The sequence below is a fragment of the Ambystoma mexicanum genome, chromosome 10 (assembly GCF_040938575.1).
Source record: "Ambystoma mexicanum isolate Mex_15411 chromosome 10, UKY_AmexF1_1, whole genome shotgun sequence".
In the NCBI taxonomy this organism is placed as follows: Eukaryota; Metazoa; Chordata; class Amphibia; order Caudata; family Ambystomatidae; genus Ambystoma; species Ambystoma mexicanum.
Genome location: NC_090932.1, coordinates 828,246,146 through 828,269,845, shown reverse-complemented (window position 1 = coordinate 828,269,845; position 23,700 = coordinate 828,246,146). Strand labels below are relative to the sequence as shown.

Genomic DNA, 23,700 nt, shown 5'->3' with positions numbered 1-23,700 from the left:
CGCCACAGCAATGGGGATTGGAGTGTGTACCGGACGTGAGCATGTTAAACAAATTATGTATATTCATACATTTGATCCATGTGTGGCCCAATATATACTCCTGTCCCTGTCACATTCACCTTTCACAGCACCTTGGAGAGCATCCATAGCTTGCTTTCACTACTTGTACACTTAGGGCCTGATTCACAGAGCCTTTTCCAATGGGATTGCACCATTATAATATGCTTCTGTGAATCAGGCCCTTAGCCAGTAAGCCTATGGGCCTCGTTACGAGTCTACCGGTCTCAAAATAAGGGTGCCAGTAGCAATGTATCAGCACCCTTCCGGACCGGCAGACCTGTGCACCTGGCTCAACAGTCCTGGAAAGCAGAGTTGTCACAGAAGCACTGGCACCGTTAGCAACCGTGCCGGTGCTTCTGTGTCCCCACTCCCATGGAGTCCTATGGCGCTCAATGGGAATGGGGACTAACATTTTCCGCCGCCTGATATCCTGGCCTGATATCCTGGCCCACCGGGTCTTGTAATGTCCCGGTGGCACCGGGATATCAGGCAGCGGAAACAGTGTTTCAGTCCGGCGGCAACCCGCTGGTAGCACAGGAGGGTTACTGCCAGACTTATATTGAGGCCCTATGTGTACCTTACCATTGTTGCAGTGTGCCAATGTCCCACCATGCAAGTAATATATTTGACAACACAAAGTTACTGGTAAACGTAGTCTCTCCCTCCCTTCATGTCCTCTCATCTATGACATTGTAACAATGCAGGATCAGTTTCCTTTGTGTACGTACCTGCAGAATGGATCCAGGTTTGCAGGTCAAGGATGTGGGCATTAAGCTCTGTATTCACATCCGGCAGCATCTGGAGCTGTAGCTGTGCTAGACGATGGCAGCCACAAGAATGCACTTCTAATGTGTGGCCTACCTCAATGGCTTCCCTTGTCATCTTCTGGCTCTGGATCCTTATGTCATCCTAATGCTTCTGGAAGTTGTTGAAAGTATGGATTGCCATCCCATACATACTGATGGAAGCCAGTTCACTGGTTGGAATGTTGACAGCCTTAGGATCAGCAGCTTGATGGTGTGAGTTGATGATGCAACCATGCAGAGGTGATGCCGGTAGCTGTCACTGTGGGTCCTTAGAGTACTTGAACCAGGAGGCACAATGGTAGTACTATGGAGGTGTGGTTGTCCATATGAGTCAGATGAGATGTTCAGAGGGAGTAGATGGTTATGTTCTGCAGAGTACACCAGCAAGAGGTGACAGGCTCTGGTGACAAAACAGTCACTGTAAGTTCATGTGGCCAGCAACCAATGACAGTCTACCAGGCAGCATGAATTCATGGAGGTGAGGCAGAACGGGGCAACAGATGGGGAACGCAGGAGGACACAAAAGGTATAGGTGGAATCAGTAGTAGAAGGCAGCAGACTGAGAAACATTGAGGAAAGGACCTCAGCACATAAGTTACAAACATCATGCAATATGATCTTCTTATGCACCGCATAATCATGTTAAAATAAGAAAAAGGGAAGCATTGCTAATTCATAGAGTTTTTGCAAGGGAAGCATACGTGTATCACTTTGTTTTCCATCACTCAAACACCGGAGTTCTGTGACATAATCACCGGCCGTGCACTCCATCACTTGCATGAATAGGACCAAGGAGATCACTATGAGTCAGAGGGAGTCATGAAAAGAGAAGGGAACCCCGAAGGAGAAGGTCCCAAATCAAAAAGGGTCAACCTCCAGTTAAACAAGGCAATAGATTCCATGCCGATTCAATGACATACTTTGTGAGCGCTGCTAAATTTCTTCTACATTCAAACTACAACTCCCAAATGAGATATTGTTCTTGCAAACTTATATTTTATTAACAAGCGTGACAGAGACCAGCCGGTCTGTGCAAAGTTATTCCTTTTTAACGTAAACATACATGCGGATACTTTTTGTTGTGTAAGTCTCTACTTTTTTACAGTGATATGGGGTTTCTCGACTCAGCAGATGACATACTACTTCAAAAGGAAACTGCTTTCGGTGCATTGCCGCTCGTTCTTTGAATAAAATTAGTATAGATAAAGTGCAGTATCGTACCAGCACTACAGCGGTACCATTGAGGATTGCACTCATAAATGCTTGCTCAGCAGTAAAAAATGCTATTCTTCTTAATGACATCATTTGCTCTTTGGAAATTGACATATTCCTTATAACTGAATGTTGGTTCACAGATAACTTTACAGCCAACTTTCACTTGCTGGTGCCAGATGCTTATCACATAAAGTGGAATAATAGAACCACTCAGAGAGGGGATAGAGTGGCTATTGTGGTGAAATCTTCTTTAGAAGTTAGTCATTTTCGCTCACTTGACTGGGACGTCTCATCCCAAATCTTAGCTTATACTTATTGCCCATCACCAAATGAAGTCCACCATTTACTGCTCTGTTGTAGACCCCTTGGCTCGGCCACGTTATTTCTGGATGCCATAGATGCCTAGGATCTCAGGCACCCCAGAATGGCAGTCTAATCATTTTGGGTGATTTAAACATTTGATGAAATGTTGTGTAAGATGTTGACCTGTAGATATATGTTGGATGTCTTACAAATCCATGATCTTCATCTTCTTCTAGACTTCCCCACCCATGTGGATGGGCACTGTCTGGGCCCTGTTATTTATCGAGGCTCGAACCTAGGTGACTGTGCCATAACTCCTCTGAGTTGGTCTAATCATTTCTGGTAAACTTCCAGTTACAGAATCTATATCAGTCTCAGTCATCAAATACTGGTACCAATGCATAGTTCTGTCATCAGAAAAGGGATCTCCACTTTATTTCTAGTGACGAACTTATGCAGGATTTACCTCATCCACAATCTACTATGGGCTGATCTGATTATTACTCTAATCTGATGACATGCTTGCAAAATAATTGCACTCGTATTGCGCTGTTAAAAGTCATTAAAGAAAACAAAAGGAAAAACAACCAATGGTATAGTGAGAATTTGAATAGTTTGAAACAACGATACAGAAAAAAAGAGAACATTTGGCTCAAATCGAGAGATGAAACTAATCGTCTAGCAGTCAAACTAGCCTTGGATACTTACAAACCAGAAATTATGCTCGCCAATTACCTAACATTGCAAAAACAAATTGACTTAGCAGAAAACAAATCCAAAGAGCTGTTTTGTGCAATAAAATGTTTCTCTTTCCCTGAGAATGTTAATTCTCGCCTTCCCGCATCAGTCACCATGGCCAATGAGTTTAATGGCTTCTTCCAAGATAAAATTAATACCATTCAAAACAATATGAATGTCAGCCCGGCCGACTCTGAAGACAGGCCCAGTATATCTAATTTCATACACTCACCCAGGACATGCTCTAAATTCTCTTTCTCTCCCGTTGGGACAGACAAAATCACTGAGCTTTTAGGAAAATTGAAACCCACCAATCTCAGCTACGATTCAATCTCAGCATACCTGGCTAAATAGCATGCCATGGCTCTTAGTGCACCAATTTAATCTATGGTAAATGCCTCACTATACAGGGATGTGTTCCCCAAGAATTGAAAAAATATTTTCTTACACCACATTTAAAAAACCAGACACTGGATCATAAGGTTCTTTCCGACTACCGTCCTATAGCCGGCCTGTTATGGCCTGCTAAAATTCTGGAGAAAGTGGTGACTAAATACCTACAGGCCTTTGTAGATAAATATGGGATCCTCAACTGCTTTCACTCGGGTTTTAGGCCAGGTCATGGCACTGAGACAGCTTTAGTGTGAGTCTGGGATGACTTGCTGGGGGCCGCCAATGAAGGAACTGTCAGCATGCTTGTCATGCTAGATCTGTCAGCGGCCTTCAATACATGATGAAGCTTTAAAATGGTTTGTGTCCTTTTTGAACAATCACACCCAACAGATGAAAATGGGAGATTGTCTTTCAATTGTCATGCCTGTCGAGTGCGGGGTCCTTCAGGGGCCTTCACTCTTGCCTCTGCTGTTTAACATCTATAGCAGAACACTGCTTAACATATTCACTGAATTTTGGTTGTCATACCACTCGTATGCAGACGACACCCAAATGTATGTGCGACTTAATCAGCCACAAGAAGCAGTGAACCTGGTGTTGTCTTGTGCGAGCAAGATAAAGTGTTGGATGCCGGAGAACAAACTCCAGATGAACCCATTCAAATGAAAGTTTGTGCTGGGTTCTAAGAGACTAGTATAAAAGACAGTTCAAATCACCCTGTGCCCCTCTCTATTGGGTGTTTCCACCAGATATTCAGACGCGATGGAAAATTTGGGCTGCATCTGGCAGTCAAGTATGGACCTCAACTCTCAGGTCAGTCAAATGGTTAAATCAGTCTATTATCAACTTAGACTCCTAAAACCAGTCATCCCTCTTATTACAGAGAAGGACCAACCAAACATGGTCAGAATATTGAGAAATGCCAGGCTTGACTATTGCAAGGCCCTCCTTCTGGGGGTCAAAAAATAAAAGATTGCAGGTAGCTCAAAATTCCACAATTAGACTGATATTCTCGTTAGGAAGAAGAATAGAAATTTCCCAATATCGAAGGAATCTTTACTGGCTTCCAGTTTCCCAGAGAATTTTGTTCAAGGTACTCTGTTTGGTGTTTATAAACAAGAGACCCATCAAGGAATAGGCTCAAGTCATAGGCGAATCTGTTTATCTTTTTTTTTATATTTTCATAATTGTCTACACAATTGGTAAACTGTATTCTCTTAAATGGTATCTTTTGATGTGTGCCAATTATTATATTTAATTAGTTATAAGGTGAATTATTCCATATTTTAACAAATCAAAATGACCAATGAATAGTTGTATTCTTCATCTTCAGTTTATTTTTTGGGGATTTTCCAAAATTGTAAAGGCATTTTCCTTTGCCTTGTTTTGTTAATCAGTACATTTCACTACATTTCTTCTCTCGCAACACGTGTTTCACCATGTGTTTAACATGGATCTTCAGGAGGGAATCTGTAAACAAAATCATATATCAACATAATATTAACATTTTTATAAGGTTCATTGCCCCCTTTTTCCCCTGTAATTCTTTTTAACTCTAAATTCCGTACTTTAGATACTGTATACTTATTCACCCTGTTCTTAAATCTATGCAGGTTTTTATTCCAGGTGGCTCGTTGTCTGATGTTAGTATCTTTTTCCTTACTGTTGATTTGTACAGCTGATTGAGATCCTTAAATTAATCAATTAAATGTTTTTCAAGTCAAGCAATAATCTCTTGTTTCTACCATCATTAATTCTCTTTGCTGATTGAGGTCCTTAAAATAATCAATTACATTTTTGTCAGATCAAGCTGTTAGAGATGCTGTTACCTAATATGTTTTATGGACTAATGTTAAATGTAAGTTCTATCAGCAGACAGATACAATAAATACAAGACAAAGAAACTCCCAAAACCCAAATAGTTCAACAATGCATATGCCCACAGGAGGTGCAAGAGGGGAGGATCCAAGAAACCAAGGAGGACAGTTTCAAGAAATGCAAACCAGATCACAATGGAGAGAGAACAGATAAACTTAGTATTGAATTTATCATATTCCCATATGGATCCAGTTTAATAACAGCGCTTAAAAAAGGCCCCTCATTCAGTTTGACAAATTCAGCAGACTACTTTCAAACACAAGTTGATATCTTTAAATTCTGCAGACAACTCAAATTGATAAAAATTCTCTGAGGAGATTCCACAAAAAAGAAAAGAAAAAATAACAACACAGGATGTTTCAGAACTAACAGTGGAAATGGCGGTAAACACAGTAAACCTATTGAATCTTAATGAAGAAGAGGTATTCACTTTACAAAGATTTACAGATGAACAAGATATAAACACCTATCTGGCAGAAGAAATGTTATTGAGACCACAGTCAAAATGTGTGCCAACACTTCCAGAGGAAAATATCATAGACAAATTTCAGAAAGCCATTTGTGAAGAACTTAGACAAAATTACCTTACAAACAAACATGTAAAAATTAAGTTTAACTTATCTCTGAAAGAAAAACAAGAGATAGATAAACTGGAAAACAATAAGTATATTATCATGAAAATGTCCGATAAAGGGGGAAATATTGTTCTAAATTACAGTTCTGACTATGTTAAGGAAGGAAAGTCACACCTTAACAATTAATATTGCTATACAAAATTAGCAAATGACCCATTACCAGCCCTTCGGAAAGAATGGAAAGATAAAAGTAAGTCTTGGTAAAATTAATGATTATTGACAGAAGAGGAATTCCTGCATATGAATGTAGCACACCCAGTTATGGCTACTACATATTTTTTGCCGACATTACACAAAAAGTATACCACCTTTCCAACATGCTGTCCAATCATTAACAGTATTGGGTCTTTCACTGTGAGAATATCTCAATATATAGACATTTACTTGAAAACTTCGGCAGTAGATCTGGCGTCCTTTCTAAGAGATACAAAATACGTAATTCAGCAGTTAGAACAGATCCCATGGGAGGACAATTATCAATTTATCACATTGGATGTAGTATCCTAATATACGGGCATTGAACATGACAAGGGGGTGAAAAGTACAGAGTATTTTCTAAAAGCAAGATCGATCTCGTACAAAAATCAAAATACCTTGATCTTAGAAATGTAAACATTTGCATTAAGTAATAATACCTTGACTTTTGACCAACACATCTATCGTCAGCTCCAAGGGACGGCCATGGGCTTGAAATTTGCACCGACATATGCCAACCTGTTTATGTGGTATTATGAACTAAATTATGCTTAGGAACATAACACATTCAATGAAGATGAAAATGTGATCTATTGGGGACGTTATATTGACAATGTCTTAATGATTTGGGATGGAGAAAGCACCAACCTATTATACTATGTCAATTACCTGAATGACAACAGTTAGAACATTACATTCACCATGAAAGAGAGTCAGAAAAGAGTGCAATTCTTAGATTTGGAACTCTTCAGTCAAGGAGACAAAATCTACATGGACCTTCACACAAAACCAATAGCAGTTAACAGCATTCTGAATGCGCAGAGTAATCATCCGCACCATGTAATCAAAAATATACCCTATGGAGAAATGTTAAGGGTTAAAAGAAACTGCAGCACAACTGAATAATTTCAAAAACAAGTGGAAACAATAAAAAAAAAGTTTAGACAAAGTGGATACCAACCTAAAGCTCTGGCCAGAGCAGTAAAGAATGCAACTTAAATTTCATGGACTTACTTTCTAACAGACAAACCAAAAACAACAAGGAATATGTCAAAAGTAAACTTTACAACAACATACAGTAGTTATGCTAAAATAATCAAAGGAATCTTGAGAAAGCACTGGAATATTTTCAAAACTGATGAAATGTGAAGAAATATTTATATGATAAACCTATAATCACCTTTCGGAAAGCACCTACTATAAAAGAACAGATCAGTCCAAGCTTCCGTAAACCGGAGCAGCCCAAAAACCTTTGAAGTCTTTTAATTTATATACAGTGATTGGAGTGCACAGATGTGGTAATTATAAAATATGTCCAAATATGGAAAATCGGATGATGAATTTTGATCTACCAAATGGAAAGACCAGAAAAAATTGCACAGTACATCAACTACAACAGTACATTTGTGGTGTACGGTATAAGATGTGTTTGCAACAAACTATATATAGGAAGTACAATTAGAGTCATAAAACTAAGACTATTAGAATATTTGGGAGCTATAAAAAATAAAGACACTAGATATCCCATAGTAACTCATTTTTGCACCGAGAATAATGAAAAAAGAGATAGACCTTATTTGTTTTTTTGGATTGGAAAAGGTTAAAGCACCAGCAAAAGGTGGCAATAGGGAACTACTTCTAAGAAGAAAGGAAGGAAAATGGATCTGCCTTATGGACACTTGTGTTATAGGTCTCAGTTCAGACAATGCAATGTCCTATTGGTTGTGACTTGATAAGAAAGTTGTCTGACAAGCAATGCCAAATGGAAAACATTTCTAAAGAACACAGAAAAATTCCAGAAAGATAATGGTCTATCTATAAAAGTGTAATGTATATGTCAACTGAATTAAAACATTTTGGAGAATAACTTGTATAGACACATTATGATTGATTAGACATATGACTTGTTGAATTTCAGGAGAGAAAAATGCTTTGGAATAAGAAGAGTATGTATGTTCTAATTTAACTCTGGCCCGGGCAAACAGGCACAACAAAAGCACTTTTTAGTATTGGGAAAATAGAATAGCAAATGAATTTCAGGACAGAGCTCCAAATTAACAAAATACTTTTCATGAAATATGTATGAATGGAAAATGTGATGTTAGCTGATAAAATTCATATTCAGCATACCTGTTTTCAGGAGAGAGCTCTACATTAACAAAATACTTTCCATGAAATGTTAGAATGGAAAGTTAGATGTTAGCTAATAAAGTTAAAGTTCGGCATACCCGCTTTTGCAGAAATAATACCAAATCCTCCTTTTTCGCTTTGACATAAATCATTAAAGCAAAAAGCAAGATGGATGTGGCATGCAATACATAATAATGTAATCACGTAAAAAACGCGATGACATCATTGCACCCGCGGATAAAAGGCTGCCAAAAGTAAGTATCAGATCGTGGATCAGCAGTGAAGGAGACAAATGCATCTCCAGTTTAAGGTAAGAGAATTATCAATCTCAGTAATTATCTTGTTGTGCAGAGTAGCTTTCAACTTTAAATTTAAACAAAAGCACATGGCTTTCCCAACAGTATGCCTACAGGTGCATTTGCTACAAAGCAACATAAAAATGTGTTTTATGTTGGTGTGCAGAGTGTCTTTGAACTTTAAACAAAAGCACATGGCTTTCCCAACAGTATGCACTCATGTGCATTTGCTATAAGCCAGCAAAATAACTTTGCAATTAGAATAATTCTGAAAAAAAGAAGGATGTAAAGTAGGATAGTTACTACAAGGGAAGAACTTACATTTAACATTAGTCCATAGAAACTATAAGGTAAAAACATCTCTAACAGCTTGATTTGACAAAAATGTAATTACTTACTTTAAGGATCTCAATTAGCAAAGATAATTAATGATGGTAGAAACAAAAGATTAATGCTCGACTTGACACACATTTAATTCATTATTTTAAGGATCTCAATCAGCTGTGCCCATTAAACAGCAACGAAAACGAAACCAACATCAGACAACGAGCCACTTGGGATAAAAACCTGCATAGAATTAAGAACAGGGTGAGTAATTATAAAGTATGTAAAGTACGGAATTTAGAGTTAAAGGAATTATAGGGGAAAAAAAGGAGCAATAAACCGTATAAAAATATTAATATTAGGTTGATATATGTTTTTGTTTACAGATTCTCTCCTGAAGATCCATGTTAAACACATGGTGAAACACGTGTTGTGAGAGAAGACATGTAGTGAAATGTACTGATTACAAAACAAGGCAAAGGAAAATGTCTTTACAATTTTGGAAAATCCCAAAAAAATAAACTCAAGTTGAAGAATACAACTATTGATTAGTCATTGTGATTTGTTAAAATATGGAAGCATTTTCTGTTTGGTGTTTAAGTGTATCCATGGGATGGCACCAGCCTTCCTAAATGCAAAACTCCTGCTGTATTGCCCACAGCGATATATTTGCGCTCTACAGACCAGCACCTTTTGCAGGTCACATCGGTTAGAATGACCAAATGGGTTGAGAGACGATTCTCTGCCTTTGGCCCTCGAGCATGGAATGCTTTCCCTTTGGAGCTCTGATGTCTTGACTCTCTGGCTATTTTTAGGAAACAACTACAAACCCATGTGTTTGCCTAATTTTGGTTTGTTTGAAATGCTAGTCTGAGCCAGTGTTATACAGCAAAAAATTGAATTAGCCTATATCTGCACCTAGATGCATTTTTTCCTGTTCCCTTCAGGGTATGCACGTTATAAATAATCAAATCAAATCAAATAATTAAGTATTTGTTGTGCGTATATTCCATGGGTGTGCATATGTAAATGCAACTTTTTTAAGGGTCCTTCTCTACCTCCCCTCATTCCTCATGTAATGGAAACCAGCCATCTCCCATGTTATAGGCTGTTGCAAGCATGATACATGCCTCATCTCGTGGACTGAGTAACCCCTATGTCTTTTCACTCATGACTCTTTATTCACACACGTGAAGAAACGTTACTGTTAATGGGCTTTTTGAATGCAACACACATGCTACAGTGACAATCCCAGTGTAACATACGGGGGTGTGCATGTTCTCTGAATACAGTTGCCTTTCCTGGGTTAAGCTTTACAGCTTTTCATGAAGGATTCATGTCTATATTGCCCTTAGCAGCAATTGGGTGAGTAGGTGGTACAGTTAATGTTCCACGTGTCATCTGGTGTTTGGTACTCACCTAAATTCCTGAGGTGGACATGATACCCTGGCCAGACTGTGAGTGTCTAACGTGCACTGGGTATCAGTGTCCATTGTGACCATGTCCTCATTTCAGTAAAGACACAGATGTAACATTGACATAGGAGTATGTGCAAGGACACCAATGTACTTGTGTAAGGTATGAAGGAGAAGGTGGTGATTAAGATGTAAGTCCCACATGTCCTATTGTGCATGGTTTGGTACTAAGCCATGACTGCTGGGTCTCTCGGGTTGTAAGTAGGCAGAACCCATATGCACATATGCACAACATTGAAGTATGACATTGCTAGCACCTATTGTTGGAACGGACATACCCCTGTATTTAGGTATGGTGATAGCCAAATCGTCTCTAAGTGCCTTTATTTAGGCCGAATATTATGTGTGCATGAACATTTGAGTGTCATTTTCAATGTGTGGGTATGTAGCAGATTTGCTCCATTCATTTTGGAGTACATCACATGATGGACAGTCCATGCATTCCTAGCCCAAATTACCTAAATGCCATTGTAGATGTCCACTCATTGACACTGTGTTAAAGTTCACAAGTGTGCGCTGTTCACCCATCCTCTGTCTGGAATGTGTTCTTCCTGCTGTTGATACTACATTGTACCGGTATCAGGGTAGCAACAGTCAGGAATGGCTATTGAGTTACCCTGCATCTAAGATGGATGTATGAGGCACGTATGGCCTGTCACAAGAGGAAGCCTAGTTTGTTTGGCACAACTGGGCCTTACAAAGCAATCACAATACAATGCTTCACCTGGTATTGTCTGTCAATGCTCCAATAAGGGAATGCAGGTAAAAGGCAGTCAACTATGTTCATTAACTCTTGAAATCTGTGCTTTTCGTTGATTTCCATTTTTAAGGCACAAACACAGATGTCATGGAGTGCAGGAAATTGGCATTGAGCGAACAATGCATGAAGAATGTTTGTTTGAATATTCATCATGTTCTGTGCTCAGTGAATAGGTCATATGGGATTGTAATAAGGCGACAGAAGGCTATTAAAATGCGTGTGATTCTGGGTCATTGTGTGACATGGTATGGTCAGTGTAGTTTATGCACATACAGGTTGAGGTATCTGATTGTGGTTGTCTGTTATTTTGCAAGTGAAGATTCCCCAGATGAAGATCAGGCTGGACCATCAATCAGCACATTGCAGCTAGCTGTACCTGGTGAAAGCTCACAGTGCTTGCAGGCAATATTGAGCAGGCCTGAGGACTCTTCCTCCTCAAAGAATGTGATTCACTTATTTGGAGAACTCATGCATGGGCCTGAACTCACAAGGCAGGATGAGGAGGAGTTGCCTCAGTTCATGTCAAAGGTGAAGCCAGAGGAAGATACCCAGGCCACCTTGGGCTTGTCTGATGATGAACATGGCACAACAGCCATAATGTGGTTGTGGAGCCAGGGACAGTGAGCCACTTGTGAGTCAGGGATCAAACATGTTTTGCTCTGGTGTGACTACAGCTGCAGTTCCTTCAATGTTGTCTGCACTGTTGCCAATTATTTCTGTGGGGATTGCAGTGCTTGGTGGGGCCAGTACATCTGGTACAAGACCTTAATCATTGAATGTTGGGTCATTAAAACAGGGTGGTACAGTTACATCACGCATGGCTTGGCCACACAAATATGAAGACTGCTTGCCTGGCAACCAATTTGAGGCTGAGTTGCTGTATGCAACCGACAGACAGGGACAATTCCTGCAGGAATTGTGTCAGAATATTTCACAGATGGACAATAAAGTGGTAGCAGGCCTTGGGTATCTTCAATGAGGGAGTAAATGCACCATGATATGGTGGCATGGAATGAAAGAATGCAGAAGAAGTTATCAGCATCGAGGGAAAGTGTGTCCTTTGTGGTAACATAGGTTGAGATCTGAGAGAATGTTATACTCTCAAGAGGGGTGTGGATGTGGTTCAGTACAAACACAAACAGCAAAGTATAACAGTCCAAAGTAAAGGGAATGGCCAATCAAGGTTCGATAAAAATATATAATTTAATCAAGCAAATCATGTACAATAATAACTAACTAGAAACACTATAAGAACCACTCTTGTAGAAAGAAGGCATCAAATTCAAAGATTGAAAAGATGCATCACCCTGGGTAATGAGACAGGGGGAGAAAAGGCAATTAACCAAAAGATATGTTCTTGAAGTTGCAAAAAGGGTTTCAAATGACCTGTCCAGTCTACAGGGCCAAATGATGGGCCAGCGGTGCAGGAATTAGTCAATAATAGCTTTGCAATTATCTTGTTGTTTCGACAGCATTGAATTAGGCTTCTCGGCATCGATTACCGGTTTGTGTCGGATTGTGGGTGCAGATGTTGTCATGGTGCAGCGGCAAGCTGGCGTTGAGTTGAGGTTGAACGGAAGATAGCTGATGTCTCGAAATGTCTACTCGAGCTGTGTGGATTGGGTGGTCACCAGGTTCGTCTGTGGTCAAGTGTTGACAGTGGTTAGCTGTACCAGGATACACAGGCGAGTTGATTTGATGCGGAGGCTCTGTGATTGCTGTTCAGCAGATACCAGGATTGGGTCGATCAATTTACAGGAACAGCAGTGAAGAAGATAGTACTTCAAACTGTGACTCAAGAAAGGCAGTGATACTTCTTTGGTTAGACCGAAGGCAACAATGCGCTTCAGCTGGTGCATTGCAGCGGCTAACAGAGTCGAACAGCAAACAGAGGTTCGGAGAATGATGAATGCCAAAGGCAGTTTCAAAGGGTCCTGGAGGTTTGCTCAACATCAAACACGCTCAAATCACAGCTTGCCTGGAGTTCCCATCATGGATCTTTTCTGGTTCGGCTTTCAGGAACTTTGGGTCCCACTCCAGGGACTCAAAGTCCAACGTTAGTCCTTTTCATGGGCTCCCAAATACAGAGGAAGCTGGTACACACCTTTGGTGATCCTGCAACATTGTGAAGTCCTAGGCAAGAAGGTAGCTAGCAGAGATGCAAGTCCTGGTCCAGCAGCAGAATCCCCCTTCTCTGTCTTGGAACACTTGCCTTCACTTCTGAAGTGGAGCACTTTAGAAAGAACTGCTCAATCAGCAGGGTCCAGCAAAATCTTCTTCAAACGTTGGATTCCAGAAATTATTTACAGACGTGGTGTGAGATGCCTTCTTTTAAAGGTAAACATCCACAGGTGATTTGATTAAACATAGCCTGTTTTAGGATTACATCCCTGCTCTTGGAAAGAGTGGACTTTGCCCTTTTTACATTACACCCAGATTGATGTGTGCTACAGCTTGTGGGGGGTGACAGATAAGAGAGAGGGAAGCAGAGAGAAACAAGATGGCAGAATCTTTCCCCTGTGCAGATGTTTCCCTGGCCACACTAACCCCATCCCTTCCCATTTCAATAGTAACAAAGGACTCTAGAAATGCAGCTCTCTTATGTGAGACCTAGACTTTTGTGAATGGGTGTGCCCTATGATTACTGTTAGCGAGCCAGCTTCCTACGGAGTGGCTGTCTCTGGAGGAAGGGTGTTACCTGCCCTTACAAAGGAACACAGAGAGGCAATCCCCCAAGGCTGCAGTCCTTGCCGTTTTTTTTGTTTTTATTAATGACTTAGTTTATTACAAACTTTTCAATATTACACATCTTCATTAAGTTACCAACAGAATCCAAATTAGCAGGAAAAAAAAGGAAACACTGAAGAAAATTCAAAAGATAAATCAGAAATGAGAGCATGAAAAGTCTTTCAACTTTGAGATTTCGATCCAAAATTGCAGCACTGAAAAAGTTAAGCTTGTTTGTTCCCCAATTATGAGTACATTCCAACTTTACTCTAATGACAAAGGTATGGCAGTTGGTAGTAGCAAATCTCGATAGTTTCCTCTTATGGAGACAAGCTCCTCGCAAACCATCACAATATGGAATATTGCTTCTTTTTGATTACTAGTTTTACAAAAGCAGCAAATGTCAGATAGGTCACTTGTTAAGTCTTTGCTAACAACTGTCTTTTTGGTAGCAGATTTAGCCTCAAACACAAAAACAGATCACACAGCTTTGGACAAGCAAACAGCTGAAGATAAGCATGAAATTGATTTAATGCACAAGCCTCCATAGAGCAATTTATGGATAGTTTATACTGTGATTTCTGCTCTTGTCAAAAGGAAGAAAACTATAACAAAACTCAAAAGGAGTGTGGTTCTTGAAATGGAAATTCTTAGAAGACAAACATAATGAAATGTATGTGTTTTCTAAGTAATTTGATTTTTTTTACAGATAGAAGGATATTACTGTATCTTTCCTTTTCTACATACAGTGAATGTATTCACAGCCTTTCTACCTCAGACATTACCCATAATCCCACTTATTTATTATTATTCAATGTACACGTATATAGGGATGTCAATATTTATTTGTAAACATATGTGCATAACTGCGGCACCTATGTAGCCCAATGTGTTGTATTTTGGAGGCGCGGTCAACCGCAGCTACTTCTGGAGGTCATGGCCGTGAGTTTTCATGCTGATAAGTACACTTTATATATTCGGAGGAGTACTTTTTAAGAACAATCTATTACATAAACATGTATATATGTATAAAAACCTGTGTGACCTCCCCCCATTTGTATCATCTTGTAACTGTGGCTATAAAAGAAGTCAATGAACTCTAGCCGCGGTTATAATGAAAAATAGTTTTGGATGTTTTTTCATTTTATTTGTGAATTTATATGTGATATGCAGTCCAAGGTACACTGTTTTGGGCTACACTGAGTGAAGCATTTTAGCACGTTTTGAGTACTGCTTTCATGTTATGAAGAAAATGTGCATTACCGAAATTGGTTAAGTGTTGTTTGAAATCCATAATTGGATGTGGTCTGAAACTACTTTATCAACATTTCTCTGTGATTTTTAAATTTTACCATTAGGGGGGTAATTCATGGAATAAATGTGCGCCGCAATTTGTGGCACAAGCTGGCGCAAGCATGAAAAAGCTAGCGCACGCGTGCGAATCGCACACGTGCGATTCATGGAAGGCCCTGTGCGTGTTTTTCCCGGGATGTGCGCCAAATTTGCACTTACCTTACACGTTACTGTGACTTTCCAAATGCGTGCGTGACAGGAAAGGGGAAAGCACACAACTTCTTGCGCACACACCTAAAAAAGGGGGCAGAACACGCGAATGGGGAACAAAGCATGCAAATGTAGGCGTAACATGGGAAGTACCGCTGGGAAACACACGCAAAGCCCACACGCAAGTGACCAACACGTATTCATGGAATTGAATAGGGAAAACCCACGCACGTCAAAACCTGCGCACAGGCACAAATACGTCTGCCAAACGACAGCATGCGAAAGCACCCCCGCGCAGCATAAAAGTGCACACAAACAACAAACAAGCATATACAGCTACGATGAATGTCCCATTCCTTGCAGCAGTGATCGTGTGACACCGCAGGAGGAGGAGAATAGCCAGGCCCTGCATTTATTTGCCCAGGACCAGCCTTTGTGGGATGCCTGATGACGAGGTCTATGGCAGGTATAGGTTTCCACCTCATATCATCCTAGAGCTGGTCACTAAGTGGGAGGATGAACTCACATAACCCACCCTGTGCTCCCAAGCATTGAGGCCCTTGGAGAAGGTGCTCAATGCACTGCATTTTTCGGCCACTGGGTCATTTCAGCAGACAACTGCCATGGTGGGGGGCATCTCACAGACAACGCAGTCATGTTGCCTACACCAGGTGTTGGCAATCATCACTGTGCGCCCCTCAGTCTGCAGGCACATATACATGCCCAGAACACCTGCAGAAAGGCAGGCCGTGGTCCTGGACTTCTACAGGATGGCACACTTCCCCAAAGTTCTTGGTGCCATAGATTGCACCCATGTGGCCCTACGTCCACCTACTGAAAACATCTACCGCAACCGCAAGCACTGGCATTCCATCAACGTGCAGGTTGTATGTGATGCCAAGAGAATCGTCACCTCTGTCAATGCAAACCATCCTGGGTACACCCACGACAGTTTCATATTCAGAATGTCTTCCCTGAGCTGGGCCCTGGAAGCTGGGAAGCATGGCGACACATGGCTCATAGGTGAGTACAAATGCCTGTGCACCTGCATGCATGTCACACACAGACAAATACACAAGCCCAACTAATGACAACCATTATCACCTTATCAGGGGACAGTGCCTACCCTCTGAGCACCTACATGATGATGCCAACACGGAACCCCACTACACCATCCCAGGTAAGATACAACTCCGCCTATATTGCAACCAGGGCCATAGTGGAGTGCATATTCAGAGTGCTCAAGTCACGGTTCGACTCCCTTGATCGCTCTGGTGGACAGCTACTATATGCAGCCCCAGTAGTGTGCAGGATCATTGTGGCAGCATGTGTCCTGCACAATGTTGCAACACGGCGGGGCATACCAGTGGACATGGTGGTGCCCCCACATCCCCAACCACACGCACGGCCGCTGTGCATGGGAGGGGAAAGGGCATGTGGCGAGGCAGCCTGTACCCAGCTTGTGGCCACATTTTTCACCTAAACTCCAACCCCTGTGGAGTGCACACATGCCTGGCACATACCAGGTGACAATCGATGATGAGAAAGGGACAGTTAACTGTCATATTCTTACCACCCTGAGAATGTGTCCACGGAAGTGCCACATTGTGTGCATCCCTAGCTACTTAAACACAACCAATCTCATGTGACCAAAAGGAACACATGCAAGGTGCATATCCCCCCCTGCAAAACAGGGCATGAAAGTACTGGTATCCAACCCAAACTCTCCAACCACCATGACCCCATCTGCCACACCATACCATTGTATGCAACGGCAAAACATCAAACCATATGTACAACACATGACACAATAGTCATGAAGTGCCACATGAGAAATGTAAATAGGCACCTGTCAATTACACCAGTCAATTACACCTGACAAAATGACTGACCAAAAGCTCACACCCTGAAAACGGAGGCACAAATGCATGCCAACCCTGGTGCAAGCAACAAAAGTCAGAATACCTTTTGCCATGCACATTGGACAATAGCAAATTGTCATTACAAACACTGTGTGCTGAGTGTGTGTCCCCTGCAACACACAGCTCACCGGACAGCACAGTGAGTGAGTATTGCGTTGGGGAAACCACTTGAGCATCATGAAAAATAAGTGCAATCAACCAAATAGTACCCTGTCATGCATGTGCACGATCAATGAATCGGAAGTGAACATGGATTGTCGGGACACAGCCTGCCAGAGAAGACATTCTGGGTGCACGTGTGTGCATGGTGTCACCGTAGTTGGTGTGGGGGGGGGTGTTGCCTAAGTGTTTGTGTCAGTAGGGTCCCTGAATGGGCAATGTGGTCCTGATCAGTGGCGGCAGAGGTGCTGGTGGACTGGACCAAGGCAGTGGGTGTTGGAATGAGGACAGAAGGTATGGCTTGAGTCTGACTCACTGCCACGGTGGTGTTGGCTGCATCTGCCCATGAAGTTACCACCACCTGGCTGCGAGGCCCAGTCCTCCTCCCATGTCATAACTGCCCCAGATGTGTGTGCCCCAGTCACAGCTACACTGGACACACGGGGCCCGCACCTACGGACTAGATGGACATCATCCTGGGAGTCCTCATCATGCAACACAACATGCGCTGCCCGACCCTGAGCTCGGGTGGTGGTCCTCACAGATGCACCTGCAGGTACCACCAGCGGTGGGCCCGTGACAGCTGATGTAAGTTGCTGTTGAGTCATATGGGCACCAGGTTGTGATGCAACAGCTGCAACACCAGGAGCCACCTGGGGTGGTGGCACGTCTGCACCAGCACGTGGCTGGGCATCCTGCCCCAGTGGGACACCCCTGCCTCTTCCCCCTCTGTAGCCACCCTGGCCACCCTGGACTCGCTGTCCCCCCTTGTCTCCGCGCCCACATGGCTGACCACGCTCACCCCTGGGTGGACGCCCAGCTTTGCCCCCACATCCTTTGGTGGCCTCCCAACCATGGCACAGTTGGTAAATAGCCGATGGGAGGTGCACTCAACAATTGTCCTGGGCAATTGGGTTGAAGGGGGTAGGGTACTGGATGGAATAGGTACCCCTGTGCTCCGGCAAGGCTGTCTGTGACCCCTGGGGAAAAATGACAGGTCACGCAATGCTCCTCCCCCACCAAAAAAATAAAGAAAAAAATAAAGAAAACATTCTAAAAAATTAAAAATTAAAAAAATAGTACAATTTCAAAAGAAAAACGTGCACGCGACCCCGGTAGCCCACGTGTGTGGATTTTACCTCCAGCAGTATGGTGTGGCACCCAGGGACACAAAAATATACGTACACGTGGAACACATGGGCTACTATGACCTCGAAAACAGTACGCAATGCACAGAGGGAACCACAGTGGGAAAAATAGCGTGAGCAACTCACCGCCTGCCTTGCGTGGAAAAGAAAAAGAAAAACACACGCGCTTGTGTGCATAGGCAACAGCCCGCCAAAAGAAGATGTACAAACTTCAAACGCTGTGAAGTAATCACGTGTGAATCCAGAAGAATAAACGCACGCATCGGCCTCCACGAACAGCACGTACAGTGGACTGCTGGCCCGCACTCACCTTTAACCCGTGCTGAAGGCAACGCCCACTCGCGTAACTTCACTGGCGCGCTTACATGCTAAGGCCCTTTCCTCTAATTACATGCTGACGTGCTGTTTTTTCACGTGCCAATTCACTCTGCATCAAGCTGGTCACGTGACAACACATGGAAGACCACGCTCCTTCTCAGAAGGCAATTTTCCTGCTCCCCTGAGCCCTCGGAGCCTCCTAAAAGCCATATGCTGCTGCCTGCCTGCCTGCTGCCATTAGTGTCCTGCCATTTGGTGCCTGCACATCAGCCATCTGCAGGGGTCCAGTTGCTGTGACCACCTCTGTTCGAACAGAAGACTCCTGACTGGCATTCCATCGCTCCACAGCCGAGCCCCAGGACCCAGTTGCCCACCCACATCTGCCTCGGGGGTTGACATGTCCGACGCAACACCACCTGGCAAGAGTGGCAACCCCCCAGCAGAGAGGCAGAGGGCTGACAGCTTCAGTGCAAATGAAGTTGGCATCCTCGTGGAGCAAGTCCTGGGGCATTATGATGCCCTATTCACACCATTGCGCACCGACAAGGAAGGACGGAAGAGGATCTAGAAGGACATAGTGGGTGCCATCAACGCGGAGGAGATGGCACCCCGCAACATCAAAAACGTCCAGAAGTGCTGGGAGAACTACAAGTACAGGACCCTCAAGAAGGCCTGGCGCCTCTTGGATGCAGTGGATGCAGTAGGGCGCCGGATCCACCTTACCACCCAGCAGATGAGGGTCCTGGAGTGCATTCGCCCAGTGCTTCATCACCAGATCCTCAGGATGCAGGTCCGTCTGGAGTCGGTAAGTGCCCATGTATTCCAGTTTAAAACAGTTCATGTTGCAGTGTGGTGGTAGTTAGCTACTTGGCTGTAATGTGTGACTTGGGTCATGTATGGATGTGTGTGTACAGGGACATGATGGTGTTGCATGTGAGTCCAGTCAGGCGTGACCCACATTGGTGGTGTATGTGTTACAATGAATCATGCGAAGCAGCATGTAGAATGCACACATGTATGCATACCTCTGTCTTTACTTGGACATGTTTGGGGTGTAAGAGATGGCTGCTTCTGTCATGGATATGCATGGTGTACATGTTCGTGTGTCTGAGCAGTGTGTGAGTGACTGGTAAATGCCATGGATGCATGACGCATGTTCGTGCTGATGTGTTGATCCACTGATACAGCTTAGTCATCCTTGTATCCACTGTGTCTTGGGGCATACAGGGCCAGATGCATGACCCTCCGGTGATGTGTGTGCATGTGATCAGCATGTCCCATGATGCATGTGAGTTTCAGCCCAACATTGGATGTTTCTACCGTGCCTTGGACATGGATGCAAATGTTTGTTGCATGTGCCATGCCTGTTCTTGCATGTGTGTTGCATGCACTGACCCATGTGTTGTGGAGAGACATGGTGGAAGTGCTTTTGACAGTGCCACTCATGTGCTATTGCTTTGTGTCTAAGGGATTATTGTACAGTACCCTGATGCTTGTGTTCAATGTCTCCCTTTTCACAGAGGCGAGTGAAGAAGAGGGCGGAGACGGCGCTGTGTGGGAAAGCGGCAGGGATGCCTCCACCGGTCAGAGACACAAGGCCCAGTCCCCCTCCCAGGAAATTCCATTATCCGGGAGCGAGGGGACTGGTGCTGCATCCGCCACTATGGCTGCAGGGGTTGGCGACAGCGGAAGATGGTGCGGAGACATCCAGGTTGGTGGTGTGTACGGAGAAGGAGGCCACTTCAGAGCTGCACATGGGGCCTTGTGGGGGTGCTACCACTGGTGCAAGTGGTGCAGTCCAGGGGCAGGAGGCAGCACAGGTCACGGTGGAGGAGCCTGTGCATGTCACTGTCCCTGACACTGTGACTGCATCACTATGCACCGGCAGGGAAGCCCTGTCCCACGCCCATCCGCTGGTAGGGGGGAGGTCCACGTCATCTGGCACTCCTGTACCTGTGGACATGGGGACCTGTGACAGGACTGAGTCCGTCCTAATTGGTGTTGCGTATATAGTTGTATTTAAATAGGGTTTTAGGTAGGTTTCCTTTTGTTTTGGGATAATGGACCTTTCAGACTTTTGTTTTCATTATTACGGACATGTACATACTTTATTTTTTTATTTTCACATGGAGTAATTTTTTTTTTTGATTTTCATCTTGGGATTTATTTCTATGAACTTTGGGGATGGACCATTTTTATTTTTTTCATGTTTTGGATTTTTATTTTTCCTTGGATTTCACTTTCTTTTTCATATTGCTATAATTATTTCTTTATTTGCATGTGTGATTTTCATATTGTCATTTGTTTTTATTTTTAATATATGTCATAAATCTTCATTTTTGGTGTGGTCTACTACGATTTCTTTTGTGCATGTCTCCATGAGCATTGGCTCAGTCATGTGTTGCCACTGTGTCGCTCTATAGGACATTTGTTGATGGGCATGCTGGTTCTTTTCAGACTATCATGGAATGGGTAATTTAGTAGAGAGTGGGTGCAGTGGATTGCTGGGTGTTTGTCCTGGGGGTTGGGGTTGTGGGATTTGGGTTGGCATTAGGGACATGGGTCTGTATAGTATGACATGGTGTTTGGGGGAACATGAGTCGGGACCTGCTGGCAGGTGCCCATCAATGGGGGTGGGTGAGAGGGGCATGAGTCGGGGCCTGCTGGCAGGTGCCTGTCATTAGGGGGAGACATGAGTCGGAGCCTGCTGGCATGTGCCTGTCAATTGGGGGGACATGAGTCGGGGCCTGCTGGCAGGTGCCTGTCAATGGGGGTGTGTGGGGGACATGAATCAGGGCCTGCTGGCAGGTGCTTGTTAATGGGAGGTGGGTGGGGAGAACATGGGTTGGGGCCTGCTGGCAGGTGCCTGTCAATGGGAGGTGCGGGGGGACATGAGTCGGGGCCTGCTGGCAGGTGCCTGTCAATGGGGGGTGGGTGGGTGGGTTTGGGACATGAGTCGGGGTCTACTGGCAGGTGCCTTTCAATGGGGGGTGGGGGAACATGAGTCGGGGCTCCCAAGTTCATGGTGCCATGTGGCCTGCCTGTGGGGCATGGGGAGGGTGGATGGGCTGCCTGCGGGGCCTGGTCAGGGTGGATGTCTGCCTGCGGGGCATGAGGAGGATGGATGGGCTGCCTGCAGGGCATGGTCAGAGTGGATGGGCTGCCTGCGGGGCATGGTCAGAATGGATGGTCTGCCTGCAGGGCATTGTCAGCGTGGATGGGCTGCCTGCAGGGCATGGTTGGGGTGGATGGTCTGCCTGCGGAGCATGGGGAGGGTGGATGGCCTGCCTGCAGGGCATGGTCAGAGTGGATGGGCTGCCTGCGGGGCATGGTAAGGGTGGATGGTCTGCCTGCGGGGCAGGGGGAGGGTCGATGGGCTGCCTGCGGGGCATGGTCAGAGTGGATGGCTGCCTGCGGAGCATGGTCAGGGTGGATGGTCTGCCTGCAGGGCACGGTCAGAGTGGATGGTCAGCCTGCGGGGCATGGTCAGGGTGGATGGTCTGCCTGCGGGGCATGGGGAGGGTGGATGGGGATGGTCAGGGTGGATGGTTTGCCTGCGGGGCATGGGGAGGGTGGATGGGCTGCCTGTGGGGCATGGTCAGGGTGGATGGTCTGCCTGTGGGGCATGGCGAGGGTGGATGGGCTGCCTGCGGGGCATGGTCAGAGTGGATGGGCTGCCTGCGGGGCATGGTCAGGGTGGATGGTCTGCCTTTGGGGTATGGGGAGGATGGATGGGCTGCCTGCGGGCCATGGGGAGGGGTGTAGGGTGGACCCCTGTGGTGTGGTCTGGCTGCAGGGGGTGCATGTGGCTTCTCACCACACTGCTGCGTGAACCCGGGGGTACGGGAGTGAGAATTACACGCCATTGGGCTGGCACGAGCGGGCTACGTGTATTCCAGGGGTGCGCATGGAGTTTTACACACGATTTTGCTGGCGCGAGTGGGGTACACACATTCCATTGGTGAGTGGGGAGTTTTACACACAATTGGGCTGGTGCGAGCAGGGTACGCATATTCCAGGGGTGTGTGGGGAGTTTTACACGGGATTGGGCTGGTGCGAGCGAGGTACGTGTATTCCAGGGGTGCGTGGGGAGTTTTACATGTGATTTCGCTGGCGCAAGCGGAGTTTGAACATTCCAGGGGTGCACAGGGAGTTTTACATGAGATTTTGCTGGTGCGAGCAGAGTACGCATATTCCAGGGGTGCATGTGGAATTTTACACGCGATTTCGCTGGTGCTTGTGGAGTACGTGTATTCCAGGGGTGCGCGGGGAGTTTTACACGCGATTTCGCTGGCGCGAGCGGGGTACGTGTATTCCAGCGGTGCGTGTGGAGTTTTACACGTGATTTTGCTGGCGCGAGCGGGGTACACGTATTCCAGGGGTGCGCAGGGAGTTTTATACGCGATTTCGCTGGCGCGAGTGGGGTTCGCATATTCCAGGGGTGCGTGTGGAGTTTTACATGCGATTTTGCTGGCGCGAGCGGGGTATGCATAATCTGGGGGGTGCGCAGGGAGTTTTACATGCGATTTCGCTGGCGCGAGCGGGGTATGTGTAATCCAAGGGGTGCGCGGCACGTGAGGACTGTGTGGCGTTTTAGTGTGTTTTTGTGGTTGGAGGGCTGTATGCTTGTCCACTGGCCTTTGCGCGATGTAAGGGATTTGTGCGATGTGTTTGACGCACGAGGTGGGGTTGGGGCGTAACTGGTGCTGCTGCAG

At 44.6% G+C, this 23,700-nt stretch overlaps 1 long non-coding RNA gene across 2 annotated transcripts in view; it reads right to left on the bottom strand.

Moving 5' to 3' along the window:
• LOC138491780 (uncharacterized) overlaps positions 1-23,700 on the bottom strand; it is a 184,646-nt gene that overhangs the window by 22,709 nt on the left and 138,237 nt on the right. For both annotated transcript variants that reach the window (XR_011276084.1, XR_011276083.1), the window contains exon 2: positions 789-1,266. This is a non-coding gene — a long non-coding RNA (uncharacterized lncRNA). The remainder of the gene's footprint in view (positions 1-788; positions 1,267-23,700) is intronic.